General features: G+C 49.2%; 1 long non-coding RNA gene across 1 annotated transcript; it reads left to right on the top strand.

Moving 5' to 3' along the window:
• Positions 1–91: 91 nt before the first annotated feature.
• Positions 92–5,034, top strand: LOC311585597. Its single transcript, XR_014775268.1, has 3 exons — positions 92–282; positions 433–690; positions 4,455–5,034. It is a non-coding gene; the product is annotated as an uncharacterized lncRNA (long non-coding RNA).
• Positions 5,035–9,188: the final 4,154 nt, after the last annotated feature.

Below are 9,188 nucleotides of genomic sequence, written 5' to 3'. Positions count from 1 at the left end.
AGATAGCGCTGGGACAGCGGGGCGGGGCGGGGTGGGACGAATGCAGTCACGTGCGTTTCGGGGCCCGGCGGCGCTCAGTGGGGAGGGAGGGGGGAGTGTAAGTAAGGGGGAGGTGTTCCGCGGCAGGCGGCTCCGCAAGCCCGGCCCGGGTGGGTGAGCGGCCGGGCTTCCTTGCACGCTTATTGGGTGCTGGCGGTACTGGGCCTGAGCCTCTTTTTATGTTTTCTTTCTGCGAGGGTCGTCCTAGCCCTACGACTGAGGGGAACCTGAGGCGCACAGCAGGTAAGAGTGTGGCATGCCGCCCGGAGGTTGCAGGCACGGGCAGAGTTGAATAGCTCTGCTTTGGAAGAGACCTAGCTCTTCTTTTCTTTTTTTTCTTTCTTTTCTTTCTTTTTGAGTTTTTTCTTTCTTTCTTTCTTTTTTGGTTTACAGGGTTTCTCTTTGTAACCTTGGCTATAGTGGACTCGCTCTGTAGACCAGGCTGGCCTCAAACTCACAGCGCTCCACCTGCCTCTGCCTCCCGAGTGCCGGGATTAAAGGCGTGCGCCATCACAGCCAGGCTAGCTGTTCTTTTGTTGTTGTTAATTTCATCGTCATCCATCCACCCAACCATCTGCACCGACCATGTATCTTGCTGCGCCCGCCGGTCCAGAGGAACAAGATCCCTGTCCTCAGAATTGGGGACTCCAGGTGCGTTATTTTAACATAACCTTTTAGTTGAGCCTTCATCAAGTGCCATAACTCTGTTCAGTCTGCTCAACACATTAAAAGAACCCCAAATAAATAGTATCATCCCTGTTGTCATGAGGAACCCAACGCTCCAAAGGGTTGTAATACTACCAAGAGCTCTTGTGGAGGCAGGATTTAAAGCCAGACCTAACTGGCTAGGAACACAAAGGTGCTAATTGGTGTAGTGACGGCTCCACACACTCCATGGTGGCCACCTGGAACTCCCAGGAGTCTCCGAGACCTCTGAGGCCCAGGGTACTCCGGAAGACAGGAAAGGACAAGTTGGTCAGCCAGATCAGGCTGGGATATCCTCCTGGGAGCTGGGAGGCAAGCGACAGCTAACTTTATTTCCCACACTCAAGCAAGGTATCCTGCACACAAAGCTGAGGTGTGGGAACCCCCAATCACTTCACCAAGCTCTGTTGAGGGCTTTCCCCTCCATGCAAGGCACCAAGCTGTTTCCTACCTCCTGTCTTTGGCCAATGCCATCTATCTTAAACATTCTTCCACATCTATCGGCTGGGGGCGCAGGCTGGAAGGAAACACGGTCTTCCCCCAAGCCAGTCCAGTGTCTGTGGTTTTGGCCTCAGGTGGCCAAGAGTTCATTAGTGGTCTAGGCTTGGAAGAGGCAGGTTCGGAAGCCCAGAGCTAGGGCTGGCAGGGAGATGCCATGCCACGGGAGCAGGGACATGACAGGAAAGGACGTGGTGAGAGGGAAGCAGCAGCCTAACAGAATGACTTGCTCCTCTCTACTCCACATGTAGCCTGGCCTGCTGGAGGACGAACGTGACCTCTCTGTGCCTCGCTTTCCCTCATCTTGAAATTGGGGACAACCCCTACCCAGATCTAGCCAATGGACAGGGCATTCTCCATAGTTGAGTAGAGAGTGGGGACTGACTTTCACACAAACTCTGGTGCCCCTGGATGGGGAGGCCTGGTGGCACTCAGAGGAAGGATAGCAGGATACCAAGAAGAGACTTGATAACCTATGAGCATATAAAGGGGGAGGAGGTCCCCCTCAGTCACAGACATAGGGGAAGGGAGTAAGGGGAAAATGAAGGGAGGGAGGAATGGAAGGATACAAGGGATGGGATAACAATTTAGATGTAATATGAATAAATTAATAAAATATATTTAAAAAAAGAAAATGGGGACAACCGTAAGGTGTGCTTCGCAGAGTTGGGAACACATCAAGTAATGGGCACAGGGGAAGAAGTCCTGCCTGAGGGTTTAGAGAAGACTCGGGCCTCCTCGCTTGGATCCTGAACCTCGGCTTCCTCAGCTTTGTAGTGGGCCTCATGCGTCCTAGTGCTGGAGAAAGTGAGAAAGGCTGACAGTAGCCCAGAACTGCTCAGAATGTGTCACTGATGGTAACAGTAATATACATGACAGTTTAAAAGGGACAGGCTAGGGACAGTGGCTAGTAGAACACCTGCCTAGCATGCAGGAAGCTTGGGTTTCATCCCAGCACTGCACGAAGAGGGCGCAGCAGCCCATACCCATAACCCCAGCATTTGGGAGGTAGAGGCAGGAGATTCAGGAGCTCAGGGTCATCCTTAGCTACACATTGAGTTTGAGGCCAGCCTGGGCTACATGAGACCCTGCTTTCAAAAAAAAAAATGGGAAACAGGTAGGTAACATTTACCACAGTTGACTACTTTATTAAGCACTGCAGGTTCCCAGACTCTGCCCCCATTCCACAGATGAGGAAACTGAGGCACTTACAAGTCAGTGCCTTAAAGTCACCCAGGAGAGAGTGGCATAGTGCAGAGTTTTCAGTAGTTGGTTTCAACCTGAGATTCTCTTTTGTTTTTGGCTTTTTGAGACAAGGTCGCACTGTGGAGCTCTGACTGTCCTGGAATTCACTCTGTAGGACCAGGCTGGTCTCAGATTCACAGAGACTCGCCTACCTCTGCCTCCCAAGTGCTAGAACTAAAGGCCACCACTGCCTGCCCGCCCAGCTGACATTCTGCTTTCCTTGTGAGCTCTGTTGATTCTGTGGGAACCACATTTTAGGCACTCAGAGGCTTGGCCAGCTCCTGTAGGTGACTGAGGCAGCAGGCGTCTCACCATGATTGAGCCCACATGGCCAGCTGGGAGCCCTGCACTTGCAGGACCCTAACCACTTGACCCTAGCTTTCTCTCCCCCACAAGCAGGCAGGAAGTGTTGCTCTCCTCCTGCAGCTCACTTCCTCTCTCTGAGTCCCTTCTTCCTCCAGTGGTGACATCTGCCCCAGGGTCTTCCCAATGGGCCTGGCTGGGGGGTTTCTTAGATTTTCACTGACAATAAAGATAATTATAGGCCTGTTGTGGGCCAGTCTGACCCTGTGCCCACTTCCCCAGAGTGCTAGAGGCACTAGGACAAGATGGGACTTGCTGGGGCTAGGAGTAGAGAGGCCTCAACTAGCCTCAAAGGAGAAGCCCTGCACCTGGGCCTTCCTGCTTAGCCACCAGGCTGAGCCTGTCAGCTGCTTCGCAGAAAGGCCTTAGGCTGAAACACAAAGGGAAGATTAGTTGGCCACGGGGGAGTTTCCTGGACGGTGCAATGGGAACTGCTGGTGAATTCTACCAAATGAGCTAGGTAAAACACAGAGTCCCCCTTCTCTTTCAAGGGGTGGAGGCCCACAGGTTGCTGAGTGGCTTCACTGTTTTATCTATGGCTGCTTTAGCCCCTTATAGCCAGAGGAAAGGCTTGCTGGCCCTTCACTGGCACCTGACACTCCTGAGCTGCCATGTGTTGTTTTCTACCCATTTCTGTCTCCGTTCCCTTTGCTTTATGAGCCAGATGTTGCCTTTTAGGTTTTGATCGTAACACACTCATTCCTTTTAAATAGGCTTATTTGTGGGGGTGGGGTGGGGGGAACCACTGAATGCCAAAACAAAAGTATAAGTGACTTTCCTCCCTGCTCAAGTGCTGTGATGACAGACGTGCATCACAGGACCCATTTTCTATGAGGCTCAACATGAGTGAAACCCAGGGGTTTGTGCTTGCCCAGCAGGTCTCTGCTGTCCCTACTGCAGCCCCAGCCTGTATTCTCTGGTGTTTTCCACAAAGGGCACTAAGCCCCGCATTTGTCCTTGGTAGTCCAAAGCCATCTCTAAGGGAGCAGGAGAAATGCAGCCTTTGCCTAGCATCCTAGCCCACACCTGTCACCGGGGCATTCGGGAGACTTGAGGCTGAAGGATTGAGAGTTCTGGGCCATCCTGGTCCAGACTACATAATAAGGCCCTGACTAAAGGAAAAGGAGAGGAGAGAAAGGAAAGAAGGAGGGAAAGGACGAGAAGAAAAGAGCATCCTTGGGAAACTGTCCAATCACAGTGGAGATGGGTCTCATGAGTGCCTGGGTGCTTTGCGCTGCTGCCATCCAAGCTGAACAGCATTGCTTCTTTATCACAAGGATTGTTACTACCCACATGAGGCCTTCCAGAGGGGGTTGTGGCCTTTTACAGAGGGAGGGGATGGAAAGGGTCCTTAGACCCTCATCTGAGACCGCAGCCACTCTGCCCTGCTCCTCCCTTACAGGAGTATGCAATTCTGCCCCGGCTCTATCTGAGGCACTAGAGCAGAGGTTCTCAACTGTGGGGTTGTTGAACTATTCCTTTACAGGGGTGGTGTAAGAGCATCCTGCATGTCATATGATTCATAGCAGTAGCAACATTACAGTTATGAAGTAGTAGGGAAAGAGCGTTATTAACTGTGTTGTGAGAGAACTGTATTGTTAAAGGGTCGCAGCTTTCCGAGGGTTAAGAACCGCTGCGCTACAGTGTATCAAAGAGCAGAGGTTACCTGAATGAGGATCCCAGCTGAGCAGCCACAGGAAAGTCAGCATCCATACTGACCTGCGACTTCTCTGTGATGGCACTGTTTTGGGACCATGATACCTGCTCCTGCTCCCCTCAGCCATGCTTCTGTCAGTAAGCCACATAAACTCACTGGTTCCCCAAGTTAGGCCTGCATGGAATTGTCTTTTAGTGTATTCTGTGCCCTATCTGAGGCAAGCCAACAGAAGCTCATAGCTCCCCAGGAAAAGCTAACGCAACACTCTGTCGCGCACTATTTACAGCCAACCTCGTATCAGGCTGGGGTTGCTCTGAGGTCCATCGGGAGCTTTTCCCCAGGCCCGTCCCTGAGCTTTTTTCTGCAGCTGAGCCTAGCACAGTGTCCTATTCTCTGGATCCAAGCCTGGACCTTCCATCTGGTGAAGCCAGATGGAGCCAAAGCTGGTGGACCACTCAGGACACACTGGCAAAGGTCTTGGAGCAGCACAGGAACCTCGCATTGCCATTTGCCAGCCGTGGAGGCTTGGGACTTTGACTTAACCTTCTCTGAGCTGGCCTTTCCTCATCTACAAAATGTAAATATCTGCCCTGGCTCACGAAGAGCTTCCCACACACTGTACACAGAATCTGGAGCAGCTATGTTGGGTTTGGTCACAGGAGTTTTATACCCTTGTGCTTTTTTTTTTTTTCCTGAAACAGGGTTTCTCTGTGTAGCCTTGGCTATCCTGGAGTAGCTTTGTAGACCAGGCTGGCCTCCAACTTTCAGTGATCCACCTGCCTCTGCCTCCCAAGTACTGGGAGACCACCTGGCTTTTTTTTTTTTTAGACATGGTCTCATGTTGCCAAGGCTGGTCTTGAAGTTCTGACGCTCCTGCCTCTGCACCCAGAATGTTTTGATTATATGCATGTGTCATGTCAATACTTATGGTGACCTATGGGTACATTTCCCAAGATGGTCCACTCACTGAACTGTGGGCTGGGGCCTCAGCTCCTTGCTGTGAGCACCTGTGGTAGGGCTGCTCGCCTGCCTTGATGACTTTGGGGCCAGCTCCCCTGAAGGTGATTCCCCAGAGAACACAAGGAGGCCCTTTCGTGACCTGGTCCATCATCTCCACTTCATTTCTGTTCCTTAGAAGTGAGGCACCAAGTCACACAAGCAAAGGCCGTGTGTGTGTGTGTGTGTGTGTGTGTGTGTGTGTGTGTGTGTGTGTGTGTACAGAAGTGTGTGCACGTACTCTTACTGTGTGCACAGATGCGAATGGAGGCCTGAGGTGTCTTCCTCCGTTGCGCTCCACTTTATGTATTGAGGCCAGGTCTTCTACAATCTCTGCCTCCTGTTCACACCCACCTGGGCACTCAAACCCCCTGTCTTCACACCTGCTCAGCACTGCCTTACCCACAGAGCTATCTCCCTAGCCTCTGAGAAGTTTTTCTTTAAGGGAAATTTCTAAAATATTCTAAAGTATATGCTAAAAAGAGTCAAGAAATAATTTCAAGGGTCAGGCTTGATTTGGACACTGATAATGTATTTGTGTATGTGTATGTATATGTATATATGCATCTGTGTATATGTATGCAGACATATGTACATATATATATACATAGTCTTATTCAGGGTTACTTTTTGCCTGTTTGTTTTTCAAGACAGGGCTTCTCTATGTAGCCTTAGCTGTCCTGGAACTCACTCTGTAGACCAGGTTGGTCTCAAACTCAGAAATCAGCCTGCCTCTGCCTCACGAGTGCTGGCAGTAAAGGTGTGTGCCACTACCTCTTGGCCAGGGTTACTGTTGCTGTGATGAAACACCATGACCAAAGCAACTTGAGGAGGAAAGAATTTATTCAGCTTATACTTCCATATCACTGCAAGTCACAGCAAGAACTCAAACAGGGCAGGAACCTGGGGGCAGGAGCTGATGCAGAGGCCATGGGAAGATGCTATTTATTGGCTTGCTCACCATGGCTTGCTCAGCCTGCTTTCTTATAGAACTACCAGCCCAGGAGTGGCAGCGCCCACAATGGACTGAACCCTTCGCATCAATCGCTAATTAAGTAAATACCTTAAAGGCTTACCTGCAGCCCCAATCTTATGGAAGCATTTCTTCTTCTTTTTCTTGAGACAGGGTTTCTCTATGTAACCTTGGGTGTCCCGGAGTTGCTCTGTAGATCAGGCTGGCCTCAAACTCACAGAGACCTGACTGCCTCTGCCTCCCCAGGAGCTGGGACTGCATGCATGTGCCACTGTGTCTGGCTGGGAGCATTTTCTTTCTTCCTTTTTCTTTCTTTCTTTTTTTTTTGTTTGTTTTTATTTTTTGGGACAGAGTTTTCCTTCTGTAGCCTTGGCTGTCCTAGACTTGCTTTGTAGACCAGGCTGGCCTCAAACTCACAGTGCACAGAAGCAGATGGCATCCATGAAGGCTAGAAGCATCAACTGGGCTCTCCTTGGGGGGCTGGAGAGGTGGCCCCACAGTTCAGAAGAACACCCACTGAACTTGTAGAGTCCCCAGTACCCACATGGTGGCTCCAGTTGCAGAGAACTTAGTGTCTTTTTATGGCCTGTGTGGGCACTAGGCATGCATGGGGGTATACATACATACATGTAGGCAAGCACTCATACACACAGAATTAAAATTTTTTTAGAGATATCTGTTTAAACATTTACATTTGAAGTAGAATGTTCTGAGAGACTTACTTAAAATAACTAACATAGCGTGTGTAAAACAGTGGCTCGCCGCAGACTGATGATCATCTGAGGTTGGGGGTGGACCATGTATGGAGGTTTCTGGGCCCTGTGTAGGTGTGTGTAGGTTTGAAATTCCCCATGTTTTATAATATGGCAGGACTAACTCAGGCAAGGCGCACCCCTGAAGTGAGCGGGAGGATCAGGAGTGTGAGATTTGAAGCTGTAGACGCAGTGCTGTCCCTGGACCACTTTGCAGCTTGTTCATCCTGAGGAGGGAGTTTGCTCAGGGACTGAGAGACCAGAACTGTCTCCCTAACAATGCCCGAGGCTTGGAGGAGGGTCAGCCCTGCTGTTGGCTCACTCTATCCTCGAGCTGACACCTACAGCCGTGGCTACTTGGTGGCCATGATGCTCATACCTATGACAGGTGATTTTTAAGTCTGTGAGTGGGGCTGTCACTTTGTCCTAATATATTAAGTCATTACAGTGTTTCATTTTAGTCCAGATCTTTGTTTCAAAGAAGATGCTTGAGATGAATTAAATATGATCAAATTCACACGGAAATCAAAGAGAATATAGTATTCTTGTCCTGCAGTCATTTCCCAATGCCAGCCACTGAACTTTTAAATAGCAGCAATTAGGAAAAATACCTTATTAGCTAATGAACTGATTTATTTTAGTGACAGGATGCTAAAATGGCCGCAAGCTCTCCATCCTCCTGTTTCAGCCTCTTAGAGTTGAAACTGCAGGCATCCTGCACCAGGCCAGCTCTCTGGCTCCCCCACTCCCTCCATCTCCCCTTCCTCACTCCTTGCTCTCTATTTATTTCGGTGCTAGAGTTGGAGCGCCCGGTCCTGCAAAGACTAGGGAAGTGCTCTAGCACTCAGCTACATCCTCAGCCCTCAGCTCATGCATTTATTATATATATATAGTTTATAACATATAGTATATAAACTATAAATATATAGTTTTTTCAAGACAGGGTTTTTCTACATACCCCTGGCCATCCTGGAACTCACTCTGTAGACCAGGCTGGCCTCCAGCTCACAGAGATCCACCTGCCTCTGCCTCCAAGTGCTGGGATTATAGGCATGCACGACCTCTGACAGGTGTCAGCCAATGCCTGAGCTCCTATTTTGTGCCAAGCATTTGATAAATGAGGCAAATTTAGAAATATGATGGGCGCCTCCCATGAAAACTTACATTGCTCAGATCCTCAGTAAAAGTGAAAAGAAGAGCTGGAGAGATGTCTCAGAGGTTAAGCGCACCGACTGCTCTTCCTGCAGTCCTGAGTTCAATTCCCAGCAACCACATGGTGGCTCACAGCCATCTATAATGTGATCTGATGCCCTCTTCTGGCCTGCAGATGTACATGAAGACAGCACTGTATACATAATAACAAATAAATAAATCTTTTTTTTTTTTAAGTGAAAAGAAGCCAGGTGTGTTAGCCCAGAGGGTAAAGGCACTGGCTGCCAAGCATAGTGACTAACTGACTTCTACCCCAGGGCCCCACACGGTAGAAAGAGAGAACCAACTCCTGAAAGTTGTCTTCTGCCCTTCATATAGGGAGAATGGTATGTGCTAACCTCCTCAACATGCAAACAAATAATAAATGTTTAAAAAAATGTCTAAAGAGAAAAAAGAACCTGCAAGACAGCTGAGTGAATCCAAGCACTTCCCTTGCAATCTTGCCAATCTGATCTGGCCCCCAAATCCCGAGGTGGAAGAAGATAACTCCTAAAAATTGTCCTCTAACCTCCACTAATGCCATGACACATGTGCACCTGCGTACGCACACATCATCTATACACGTGTGCACCCGTTGATAATAAAATGAAAATACAAGTGAAGTGAAATTTATTTTAATAATGTATTTTCTTTAACCGATCCAAAATCAGGACATGGAAACAATTTCAAAATTATTTGTGTGTGTGTGTGTGTGTGTGTGTGTGTGTGTGTGTGTGTGTGTAGACCAGAGGTTGAGACCCAGTGTCTT

This window comes from Acomys minous (genome assembly GCF_964271855.1).
Source record: "Acomys minous genome assembly, chromosome: 16".
Taxonomy (NCBI): domain Eukaryota; kingdom Metazoa; phylum Chordata; class Mammalia; order Rodentia; family Muridae; genus Acomys; species Acomys minous.
Note: the sequence above shows the minus strand (reverse complement) of the source record. Positions and strands in the feature narration are given on the sequence as shown.